Genomic DNA, 14,274 nt, shown 5'->3' on the forward strand with positions numbered 1-14,274 from the left:
CAGACTTGACAAATAATATTCATGCAGAAGACCACACTAAAAGGTGCTGAGAGCCGTCCGATGCTATGAGCTTCATTAAGGAAAAGCAAAATGATAAATTGAGAGTTTGACTTACCATGTAAATTGGTAAATCAAGCCGAAAGCTGCTGAACTTTTTTTTTTGGGTTGTCAGCAACTCCGATAAAGTTTCTTCTGCAGCACTCCCTCTGCTGGAAATTCAATTTATTCTGCAAATGGGAAAGTCCACTGTTAGTCTATTAATAGAACTTGAATATTTCCAAAGTGATACAACACAACAACAAACACATTTTGATAAAGAGTTAATAATCAGTACTATGGCGACTGTAATATTGTAAAATCCCACAGCTCAAAAAGAATTCAAATCTCAATTGTTTTTCAACCTATCATACATCTCCCAATCATAAGACTCATTTGCTACCGCTCTCTACACAACTCTACCTATATTAGAATGTAAATACAAAAAGACCTCATTGCTAGCCAAGTGACAGATTAATCTGCTCACTTGAATTGTTTTAGGCTATGGTACGCCTATAACTATTAAGTGATCCGATACTTTTATGGAGGAAGGTTTATGCTGCAGTTACTGGTAATGATAAAAACTATGAACAACAGATTCTACCATCTTCATTCTTGCACATCCCTATCAGTTAACATATAGAGAACCTGAGAATATTATTATCACCCATACCTTGAACAAATAAATACATCTCAAATAATGCCTGTCAATCTTCCATTCCCCCATCATTGCCTTCAGCTGGGAGTCTTGATTAGCCTGCTACCCATTTCAGTAACATGATGAATGTATCCTATTTTTCCCTCAAGTAAGATGACATCCTGCTGTAGCTTTATGATGTCAGGGCACATCTTGATGAGTAGCCATGGATGACAATCACACAGAACAATGAGGCATTAGCAATTCCGCACTAGGTAACTATATGTAATTATGACTGCAAGGCAAGTGGAATGTGTAATGGGAAAGGACTCTGCAACATTGAAAGCATTGAGCTCCCCTTTTGAAAAGGGTGGCAGAGGTACAAGAATACAGAATATACTAAAACAATCCTTCTCGACTATAAGCGTCCCATATATAGAGTTGAGGGAGAAAGGTTAAAATAGCTTCCCTCCATGGGAAACTAAGGCAATTGCTCTAAAATAAGACACCTCATTCTAGCCTCAAACACACCAATTTCCTCTGATGACATATTGCTAGCACAAGTATCTAAAGTAGGATTGTCAGCCTTGCAGACAGTCAACATCTTTGATAAGCTATCATGATGCCCGTAGCTTCAACCATATCGCTTCAGACTTGACAAATAATATTCATGCAGAAGACCACACTAAAAGGTGCTGAGAGCCGTCCGATGCTATGAGCTTCATTAAGGAAAAGCAAAATGATAAATTGAGAGTTTGACTTACCATGTAAATTGGTAAATCAAGCCGAAAGCTGCTGAACTTTTTTTTTTGGGTTGTCAGCAACTCCGAGAAAGTTTCTTCTGCAGCACTCCCTTTGCTGGTCATTCAATATATTCTGCAAATGGGAAAGTCCACTGTTAGTCTATTAATAGAACTTGAATATTTCCAAAGTAATACAACACAACAACAAACACATTTTGATAAAGAGTTAATAATCAGTACTATGGCGGCTGTAATATTGTAAAATCCCACAGCTCAAAAAGAATTCAAATTTCAATTGTTTTTCAACCTATCATACATCTCCCCATCATAAGACTCATTTGCTACCGCTCTCTACACAACTCTACTACCTATATTAGAATGTAAATACAAAAAGACCTCATTGCTAGCCAAGTGACAGATTAATCTGCTCACTTGAATTGTTTTAGGCTATGGTACGCCTATAACTATTAAGTGATCCGATACGTTTATGGAGGAAGGTTTATGCTGCAGTTACTGGTAATGATAAAAACTATGAACAACAGATTCTACCATCTTCATTCTTGCACATCCCTATCAGTTAACATATAGAGAACCTGAGAATATTATTATCACCCATACCTTGAACAAATAAATACATCTCAAATAATGCCTGTGTATCATCCATTCCCCCATCATTGCCTTCAGCTGGGAGTCTTGATTAGCCTGCTACCCATTTCAGTAACATGATGAATGTATCCTATTTTTCCCTCAAGTAAGATGACATCCTGCTGTAGCTTTATGATGTCAGGGCACATCTTGATGAGTAGCCATGGATGACAATCACACAGAACAATGAGGCATTAGCAATTCCGCACTAGGTAACTATATGTAATTATGACTGCAAGGCAAGTGGAATGTGTAATGGGAAAGGACTCTGCAACATTGAAAGCATTGAGCTCCCCTTTTGAAAAGGGTGGCAGAGGTACAAGAATACAGAATATACTAAAACAATCCTTCTCGACTATAAGCGTCCCATATATAGAGTTGAGGGAGGAAGGTTAAAATAGCTTCCCTCCATGGGAAACTAAGGCAATTGCTCTAAAATAAGACACCTCATTCTAGCCTCAAACACACCAATTTCCTCTGATGACATATTGCTAGCACAAGTATCTAAAGTAGGATTGTCAGCCTTGCAGACAGTCAACATCTTTGATAAGCTATCATGATGCCCGTAGCTTCAACCATATCGCTTCAGACTTGACAAATAATATTCATGCAGAAGACCACACTAAAAGGTGCTGAGAGCCGTCCGATGCTATGAGCTTCATTAAGGAAAAGCAAAATGATAAATTGAGAGTTTGACTTACCATGTAAATTGGTAAATCAAGCCGAAAGCTGCTGAACTTTTTTTTTTGGGTTGTCAGCAACTCCGATAAAGTTTCTTCTGCAGCACTCCCTCTGCTGGAAATTCAATTTATTCTGCAAATGGGAAAGTCCACTGTTAGTCTATTAATAGAACTTGAATATTTCCAAAGTGATACAACACAACAACAAACACATTTTGATAAAGAGTTAATAATCAGTACTATGGCGACTGTAATATTGTAAAATCCCACAGCTCAAAAAGAATTCAAATCTCAATTGTTTTTCAACCTATCATACATCTCCCAATCATAAGACTCATTTGCTACCGCTCTCTACACAACTCTACCTATATTAGAATGTAAATACAAAAAGACCTCATTGCTAGCCAAGTGACAGATTAATCTGCTCACTTGAATTGTTTTAGGCTATGGTACGCCTATAACTATTAAGTGATCCGATACTTTTATGGAGGAAGGTTTATGCTGCAGTTACTGGTAATGATAAAAACTATGAACAACAGATTCTACCATCTTCATTCTTGCACATCCCTATCAGTTAACATATAGAGAACCTGAGAATATTATTATCACCCATACCTTGAACAAATAAATACATCTCAAATAATGCCTGTCAATCTTCCATTCCCCCATCATTGCCTTCAGCTGGGAGTCTTGATTAGCCTGCTACCCATTTCAGTAACATGATGAATGTATCCTATTTTTCCCCCAAGTAAGATGACATCCTGCTGTAGCTTTATGATGTCAGGGCACATCTTGATGAGTAGCCACGGATGACAATCACACAGAACAATGAGGCATTAGCAATTCCGCACTAGGTAACTATATGTAATTATGACTGCAAGGCAAGTGGAATGTGTAATGGGAAAGGACTCTGCAACATTGAAATCATTGAGCTCCCCTTTTGAAAAGGGTGGCAGAGGTACAAGTATACAGAATATACTAAAACAATCCTTCTCGACTATAAGCGTCCCATATATAGAGTTGAGGGAGGAAGGTTAAAATAGCTTCCCTCCATGGGAAACTAAGGCAATTGCTCTAAAATAAGACACCTCATTCTAGCCTCAAACACACCAATTTCCTCTGATGACATATTGCTAGCACAAGTATCTAAAGTAGGATTGTCAGCCTTGCAGACAGTCAACATCTTTGATAAGCTATCATGATGCCCGTAGCTTCAACCATATCGCTTCAGACTTGACAAATAATATTCATGCAGAAGACCACACTAAAAGGTGCTGAGAGCCGTCCGATGCTATGAGCTTCATTAAGGAAAAGCAAAATGATAAATTGAGAGTTTGACTTACCATGTAAATTGGTAAATCAAGCCGAAAGCTGCTGAACTTTTTTTTTTGGGTTGTCAGCAACTCCGATAAAGTTTCTTCTGCAGCACTCCCTCTGCTGGAAATTCAATTTATTCTGCAAATGGGAAAGTCCACTGTTAGTCTATTAATAGAACTTGAATATTTCCAAAGTAATACAACACAACAACAAACACATTTTGATAAAGAGTTAATAATCAGTACTATGGCGGCTGTAATATTGTAAAATCCCACAGCTCAAAAAGAATTCAAATCTCAATTGTTTCTCAACCTATCATACATCTCCCAATCCTAAGACTCATTTGCTACCGCTCTCTACACAACTCTACTACCTATATTAGAATGTAAATACAAAAAGACCTCATTGCTAGCCAAGTGACAGCATAATCTGCTCACTTGAATTAATTTAGGCTATGGTACGCCTATAACTATTAAGTGATCCGATACGTTTATGGAGGAAGGTTTATGCTGCAGTTACTGGTAATGATAAAAACTAAGAACAACAGATTCTACCATCTTCATTCTTGCACATCCCTATCAGTTAACATATAGAGAACCTGAGAATATTATTATCACCCATACCTTGAGCAAATAAATACATCTCAAATAATGCCTGTGTATCTTCCATTCCCCCATCATTGCCTTCAGCTGGGAGTCTTGATTAGCCTGCTACCCATTTCAGTAACATGATGAATGTATCCTATTTTTCCCTCAAGTAAGATGACATCCTGCTGTAGCTTTATGATGTCAGGGCACATCTTGATGAGTAGCCATGGATGACAATCACACAGAACAATGAGGCATTAGCAATTCCGCACGAGGTAACTATATGTAATTATGACTGCAAGGCAAGTGGAATGTGTAATGGGAAAGGACTCTGCAACATTGAAAGCATTGAGCTCCCCTTTTGAAAAGGGTGGCAGAGGTACAAGAATACAGAATATACTAAAGACAATCCTTCTCGACTATAAGCGTCCCATATATAGAGTTGAGGGAGGAAGGTTAAAATAGCTTCCCTCCATGGGAAACTAAGGCAATTGCTCTAAAATAAGACACCTCATTCTAGCCTCAAACACACCAATTTCCTCTGATGACATATTGGTAGCACAAGTATCTAAAGTAGGATTGTCAGCCTTGCAGACAGTCAACATCTTTGATAAGCTATCATGATGCCCGTAGCTTCAACCATATCGCTTCAGACTTGACAAATAATATTCATGCAGAAGACCACACTAAAAGGTGCTGAGAGCCGTCCGATGCTATGAGCTTCATTAAGGAAAAGCAAAATGATAAATTGAGAGTTTGACTTACCATGTAAATTGGTAAATCAAGCCGAAAGCTGCTGAACTTTTTTTTTTGGGTTGTCAGCAACTCCGATAAAGTTTCTTCTGCAGCACTCCCTCTGCTGGAAATTCAATTTATTCTGCAAATGGGAAAGTCCACTGTTAGTCTATTAATAGAACTTGAATATTTCCAAAGTAATACAACACAACAACAAACACATTTTGATAAGGAGTTAATAATCAGTACTATGGCGGCTGTAATATTGTAAAATCCCACAGCTCAAAAAGAATTCAAATCTCAATTGTTTCTCAACCTATCATACATCTCCCAATCCTAAGACTCATTTGCTACCGCTCTCTACACAACTCTACTACCTATATTAGAATGTAAATACAAAAAGACCTCATTGCTAGCCAAGTGACAGCATAATCTGCTCACTTGAATTGTTTTAGGCTATGGTACGCCTATAACTATTAAGTGATCCGATACGTTTATGGAGGAAGGTTTATGCTGCAGTTACTGGTAATGATAAAAACTATGAACAACAGATTCTACCATCTTCATTCTTGCACATCCCTATCAGTTAACATATAGAGAACCTGAGAATATTATTATCACCCATACCTTGAGCAAATAAATACATCTCAAATAATGCCTGTGTATCTTCCATTCCCCCATCATTGCCTTCAGCTGGGAGTCTTGATTAGCCTGCTACCCATTTCAGTAACATGATGAATGTATCCTATTTTTCCCTCAAGTAAGATGACATCCTGCTGTAGCTTTATGATGTCAGGGCACATCTTGATGAGTAGCCATGGATGACAATCACACAGAACAATGAGGCATTAGCAATTCCGCACTAGGTAACTATATATAATTATGAATGCAAGGCAAGTGGAATGTGTAATGGGAAAGGACTCTGCAACATTGAAAGCATTGAGCTCCCCTTTTGAAAAGGGTGGCAGAGGTACAAGAATACAGAATATACTAAAACAATCCTTCTCGACTATAAGCGTCCCATATATAGAGTTGAGGGAGGAAGGTTAAAATAGCTTCCCTCCATGGGAAACTAAGGCAATTGCTCTAAAATAAGACACCTCATTCTAGCCTCAAACACACCAATTTCCTCTGATGACATATTGCTAGCACAAGTATCTAAAGTAGGATTGTCAGCCTTGCAGACAGTCAACATCTTTGATAAGCTATCATGATGCCCGTAGCTTCAACCATATCGCTTCAGACTTGACAAATAATATTCATGCAGAAGACCACACTAAAAGGTGCTGAGAGCCGTCCGATGCTATGAGCTTCATTAAGGAAAAGCAAAATGATAAATTGAGAGTTTGACTTACCATGTAAATTGGTAAATCAAGCCGAAAGCTGCTGAACTTTTTTTTTTGGGTTGTCAGCAACTCCGATAAAGTTTCTTCTGCAGCACTCCCTCTGCTGGAAATTCAATTTATTCTGCAAATGGGAAAGTCCACTGTTAGTCTATTAATAGAACTTGAATATTTCCAAAGTAATACAACACAACAAAAAACACATTTTGATAAAGAGTTAATAATCAGTATTATGGCGGCTGTAATATTGTAAAATCCCACAGCTCAAAAAGAATTCAAATCTCAATTGTTTCTCAACCTATCATACATCTCCCAATCCTAAGACTCATTTGCTACCGCTCTCTACACAACCCTACTACCTATATTAGAATGTAAATACAAAAAGACCTCATTGCTAGCCAAGTGACAGCATAATCTGCTCACTTGAATTGTTTTAGGCTATGGTACGCCTATAACTATTAAGTGATCCGATACGTTCATGGAGGAAGGTTTATGCTGCAGTTACTGGTAATGATAAAAACTATGAACAACAGATTCTACCATCTTCATTCTTGCACATCCCTATCAGTTAACATATAGAGAACCTGAGAATATTATTATCACCCATACCTTGAACAAATAAATACATCTCAAATAATGCCTGTCAATCTTCCATTCCCCCATCATTGCCTTCAGCTGGGAGTCTTGATTAGCCTGCTACCCATTTCAGTAACATGATGAATGTATCCTATTTTTCCCTCAAGTAAGATGACATCCTGCTGTAGCTTTATGATGTCAGGGCACATCTTGATGAGTAGCCATGGATGACAATCACACAGAACAATGAGGCATTAGCAATTCCGCACTAGGTAACTATATGTAATTATGACTGCAAGGCAAGTGGAATGTGTAATGGGAAAGGACTCTGCAACATTGAAAGCATTGAGCTCCCCTTTTGAAAAGGGTGGCAGAGGTACAAGAATACAGAATATACTAAAGACAATCCTTCTCGACTATAAGCGTCCCATATATAGAGTTGAGGGAGGAAGGTTAAAATAGCTTCCCTCCATGGGAAACTAAGGCAATTGCTCTAAAATAAGACACCTCATTCTAGCCTCAAACACACCAATTTCCTCTGATGACATATTGCTAGCACAAGTATCTAAAGTAGGATTGTCAGCCTTGCAGACAGTCAACATCTTTGATAAGCTATCATGATGCCCGTAGCTTCAACCATATCGCTTCAGACTTGACAAATAATATTCATGCAGAAGACCACACTAAAAGGTGCTGAGAGCCGTCCGATGCTATGAGCTTCATTAAGGAAAAGCAAAATGATAAATTGAGAGTTTGACTTACCATGTAAATTGGTCAATCAAGCCGAAAGCTGCTGAACTTTTTTTTTTGGGTTGTCAGCAACTCCGATAAAGTTTCTTCTGCAGCACTCCCTCTGCTGGAAATTCAATTTATTCTGCAAATGGGAAAGTCCACTGTTAGTCTATTAATAGAACTTGAATATTTCCAAAGTAATACAACACAACAACAAACACATTTTGATAAAGAGTTAATAATCAGTACTATGGCGGCTGTAATATTGTAAAATCCCACAGCTCAAAAAGAATTCAAATCTCAATTGTTTCTCAACCTATCATACATCTCCCAATCCTAAGACTCATTTGCTACCGCTCTCTACACAACTCTACTACCTATATTAGAATGTAAATACAAAAAGACCTCATTGCTAGCCAAGTGACAGCATAATCTGCTCACTTGAATTGTTTTAGGCTATGGTACGCCTATAACTATTAAGTGATCCGATACGTTTATGGAGGAAGGTTTATGCTGCAGTTACTGGTAATGATAAAAACTATGAACAACAGATTCTACCATCTTCATTCTTGCACATGCCTATCAGTTAACATATAGAGAACCTGAGAATATTATCACCCATACCTTGAACAAATAAATACATCTCAAATAATGCCTGTGTATCTTCCATTCCCCCATCATTGCCTTCAGCTGGGAGTCTTGATTAGCCTGCTACCCATTTCAGTAACATGATGAATGTATCCTATTTTTCCCTCAAGTAAGATGACATCCTGCTGTAGCTTTATGATGTCAGGGCACATCTTGATGAGCAGCCATGGATGACAATCACACAGAACAATGAGGCATTAGCAATTCCGCACGAGGTAACTATATGTAATTATGACTGCAAGGCAAGTGGAATGTGTAATGGGAAAGGACTCTGCAACATTGAAAGCATTGAGCTCCCCTTTTGAAAAGGGTGGCAGAGGTACAAGAATACAGAATATACTAAAGACAATCCTTCTCGACTATAAGCGTCACATATATAGAGTTGAGGGAGGAAGGTTAAAATAGCTTCCCTCCATGGGAAACTAAGGCAATTGCTCTAAAATAAGACACCTCATTCTAGCCTCAAACACACCAATTTCCTCTGATGACATATTGCTAGCACAAGTATCTAAAGTAGGATTGTCAGCCTTGCAGACAGTCAACATCTTTGATAAGCTATCATGATGCCCGTAGCTTCAACCATATCGCTTCAGACTTGACAAATAATATTCATGCAGAAGACCACACTAAAAGGTGCTGAGAGCCGTCCGATGCTATGAGCTTCATTAAGGAAAAGCAAAATGATAAATTGAGAGTTTGACTTACCATGTAAATTGGTAAATCAAGCCGAAAGCTGCTGAACTTTTTTTTGGGGGTTGTCAGCAACTCCGAGAAAGTTTCTTCTGCAGCACTCCCTCTGCTGGTCATTCAATATATTCTGCAAATGGGAAAGTCCACTGTTAGTCTATTAATAGAACTTGAATATTTCCAAAGTAATACAACACAACAACAAACACATTTTGATAAAGAGTTAATAATCAGTACTATGGCGGCTGTAATATTGTAAAATCCCACAGCTCAAAAAGAATTCAAATCTCAATTGTTTCTCAACCTATCATACATCTCCCAATCCTAAGACTCATTTGCTACCGCTCTCTACACAACTCTACTACCTATATTAGAATGTAAATACAAAAAGACCTCATTGCTAGCCAAGTGACAGCATAATCTGCTCACTTGAATTGTTTTAGGCTATGGTACGCCTATAACTATTAAGTGATCCGATACGTTTATAGAGGAAGGTTTATGCTGCAGTTACTGGTAATGATAAAAACTATGAACAACAGATTCTACCATCTTCATTCTTGCACATGCCTATCAGTTAACATATAGAGAACCTGAGAATATTATCACCCATACCTTGAACAAATAAATACATCTCAAATAATGCCTGTGTATCTTCCATTCCCCCATCATTGCCTTCAGCTGGGAGTCTTGATTAGCCTGCTACCCATTTCAGTAACATGATGAATGTATCCTATTTTTCCCTCAAGTAAGATGACATCCTGCTGTAGCTTTATGATGTCAGGGCACATCTTGATGAGCAGCCATGGATGACAATCACACAGAACAATGAGGCATTAGCAATTCCGCACGAGGTAACTATATGTAATTATGACTGCAAGGCAAGTGGAATGTGTAATGGGAAAGGACTCTGCAACATTGAAAGCATTGAGCTCCCCTTTTGAAAAGGGTGGCAGAGGTACAAGAATACAGAATATACTAAAACAATCCTTCTCGACTATAAGCGTCCCATATATAGAGTTGAGGGAGGAAGGTTAAAATAGCTTCCCTCCATGGGAAACGAAGGCAATTGCTCTAAAATAAGACACCTCATTCTAGCCTCAAACACACCAATTTCCTCTGATGACATATTGCTAGCACAAGTATCTAAAGTAGGATTGTCAGCCTTGCAGACAATCAACATCTTTGATAAGCTATCATGATGCCCGTAGCTTCAACCATATCGCTTCAGACTTGACAAATAATATTCATGCAGAAGACCACACTAAAAGGTGCTGAGAGCCGTCCGATGCTATGAGCTTCATTAAGGAAAAGCAAAATGATAAATTGAGAGTTTGACTTACCATGTAAATTGGTAAATCAAGCCGAAAGCTGCTGAACTTTTTTTTTTGGGTTGTCAGCAACTCCGATAAAGTTTCTTCTGCAGCACTCCCTCTGCTGGAAATTCAATTTATTCTGCAAATGGGAAAGTCCACTGTTAGTCTATTAATAGAACTTGAATATTTCCAAAGTAATACAACACAACAAAAAACACATTTTGATAAAGAGTTAATAATCAGTATTATGGCGGCTGTAATATTGTAAAATACCACAGCTCAAAAAGAATTCAAATCTCAATTGTTTCTCAACCTATCATACATCTCCCAATCCTAAGACTCATTTGCTACCGCTCTCTACACAACCCTACTACCTATATTAGAATGTAAATACAAAAAGACCTCATTGCTAGCCAAGTGACAGCATAATCTGCTCACTTGAATTGTTTTAGGCTATGGTACGCCTATAACTATTAAGTGATCCGATACGTTCATGGAGGAAGGTTTATGCTGCAGTTACTGGTAATGATAAAAACTATGAACAACAGATTCTACCATCTTCATTCTTGCACATCCCTATCAGTTAACATATAGAGAACCTGAGAATATTATTATCACCCATACCTTGAACAAATAAATACATCTCAAATAATGCCTGTCAATCTTCCATTCCCCCATCATTGCCTTCAGCTGGGAGTCTTGATTAGCCTGCTACCCATTTCAGTAACATGATGAATGTATCCTATTTTTCCCTCAAGTAAGATGACATCCTGCTGTAGCTTTATGATGTCAGGGCACATCTTGATGAGTAGCCATGGATGACAATCACACAGAACAATGAGGCATTAGCAATTCCGCACTAGGTAACTATATGTAATTATGACTGCAAGGCAAGTGGAATGTGTAATGGGAAAGGACTCTGCAACATTGAAAGCATTGAGCTCCCCTTTTGAAAAGGGTGGCAGAGGTACAAGAATACAGAATATACTAAAGACAATCCTTCTCGACTATAAGCGTCCCATATATAGAGTTGAGGGAGGAAGGTTAAAATAGCTTCCCTCCATGGGAAACTAAGGCAATTGCTCTAAAATAAGACACCTCATTCTAGCCTCAAACACACCAATTTCCTCTGATGACATATTGCTAGCACAAGTATCTAAAGTAGGATTGTCAGCCTTGCAGACAGTCAACATCTTTGATAAGCTATCATGATGCCCGTAGCTTCAACCATATCGCTTCAGACTTGACAAATAATATTCATGCAGAAGACCACACTAAAAGGTGCTGAGAGCCGTCCGATGCTATGAGCTTCATTAAGGAAAAGCAAAATGATAAATTGAGAGTTTGACTTACCATGTAAATTGGTAAATCAAGCCGAAAGCTGCTGAACTTTTTTTTTTGGGTTGTCAGCAACTCCGATAAAGTTTCTTCTGCAGCACTCCCTCTGCTGGAAATTCAATTTATTCTGCAAATGGGAAAGTCCACTGTTAGTCTATTAATAGAACTTGAATATTTCCAAAGTAATACAACACAAAAACAAACACATTTTGATAAAGAGTTAATAATCAGTACTATGGCGGCTGTAATATTGTAAAATCCCACAGCTCAAAAAGAATTCAAATCTCAATTGTTTCTCAACCTATCATACATCTCCCAATCCTAAGACTCATTTGCTACCGCTCTCTACACAACTCTACTACCTATATTAGAATGTAAATACAAAAAGACCTCATTGCTAGCCAAGTGACAGCATAATCTGCTCACTTGAATTGTTTTAGGCTATGGTACGCCTATAACTATTAAGTGATCCGATACGTTTATGGAGGAAGGTTTATGCTGCAGTTACTGGTAATGATAAAAACTATGAACAACAGATTCTACCATCTTCATTCTTGCACATGCCTATCAGTTAACATATAGAGAACCTGAGAATATTATCACCCATACCTTGAACAAATAAATACATCTCAAATAATGCCTGTGTATCTTCCATTCCCCCATCATTGCCTTCAGCTGGGAGTCTTGATTAGCCTGCTACCCATTTCAGTAACATGATGAATGTATCCTATTTTTCCCTCAAGTAAGATGACATCCTGCTGTAGCTTTATGATGTCAGGGCACATCTTGATGAGCAGCCATGGATGACAATCACACAGAACAATGAGGCATTAGCAATTCCGCACGAGGTAACTATATGTAATTATGACTGCAAGGCAAGTGGAATGTGTAATGGGAAAGGACTCTGCAACATTGAAAGCATTGAGCTCCCCTTTTGAAAAGGGTGGCAGAGGTACAAGAATACAGAATATACTAAAGACAATCCTTCTCGACTATAAGCGTCCCATATATAGAGTTGAGGGAGGAAGGTTAAAATAGCTTCCCTCCATGGGAAACTAAGGCAATTGCTCTAAAATAAGACACCTCATTCTAGCCTCAAACACACCAATTTCCTCTGATGACATATTGCTAGCACAAGTATCTAAAGTAGGATTGTCAGCCTTGCAGACAGTCAACATCTTTGATAAGCTATCATGATGCCCGTAGCTTCAACCATATCGCTTCAGACTTGACAAATAATATTCATGCAGAAGACCACACTAAAAGGTGCTGAGAGCCGTCCGATGCTATGAGCTTCATTAAGGAAAAGCAAAATGATAAATTGAGAGTTTGACTTACCATGTAAATTGGTAAATCAAGCCGAAAGCTGCTGAACTTTTTTTTTTGGGTTGTCAGCAACTCCGATAAAGTTTCTTCTGCAGCACTCCCTCTGCTGGAAATTCAATTTATTCTGCAAATGGGAAAGTCCACTGTTAGTCTATTAATAGAACTTGAATATTTCCAAAGTAATACAACACAAAAACAAACACATTTTGATAAAGAGTTAATAATCAGTACTATGGCGGCTGTAATATTGTAAAATCCCACAGCTCAAAAAGAATTCAAATCTCAATTGTTTCTCAACCTATCATACATCTCGCAATCCTAAGACTCATTTGCTACCGCTCTCTACACAACTCTACTACCTATATTAGAATGTAAATACAAAAAGACCTCATTGCTAGCCAAGTGACAGCATAATCTGCTCACTTGAATTGTTTTAGGCTATGGTACGCCTATAACTATTAAGTGATCCGATACGTTTATGGAGGAAGGTTTATGCTGCAGTTACTGGTAATGATAAAAACTATGAACAACAGATTCTACCATCTTCATTCTTGCACATGCCTATCAGTTAACATATAGAGAACCTGAGAATATTATCACCCATACCTTGAACAAATAAATACATCTCAAATAATGCCTGTGTATCTTCCATTCCCCCATCATTGCCTTCAGCTGGGAGTCTTGATTAGCCTGCTACCCATTTCAGTAACATGATGAATGTATCCTATTTTTCCCTCAAGTAAGATGACATCCTGCTGTAGCTTTATGATGTCAGGGCACATCTTGATGAGCAGCCATGGATGACAATCACACAGAACAATGAGGCATTAGCAATTCCGCACGAGGTAACTATATGTAATTATGACTGCAAGGCAAGTGGAATGTGTAATGGGAAAGGACTCTGCAACATTGAAAGCATTGAGCTCCCCTT

The sequence above is a fragment of the Lissotriton vulgaris genome, chromosome 11, assembly GCF_964263255.1.
Source record: "Lissotriton vulgaris chromosome 11, aLisVul1.2, whole genome shotgun sequence".
Classification (NCBI taxonomy): Eukaryota; Metazoa; Chordata; class Amphibia; order Caudata; family Salamandridae; genus Lissotriton; species Lissotriton vulgaris.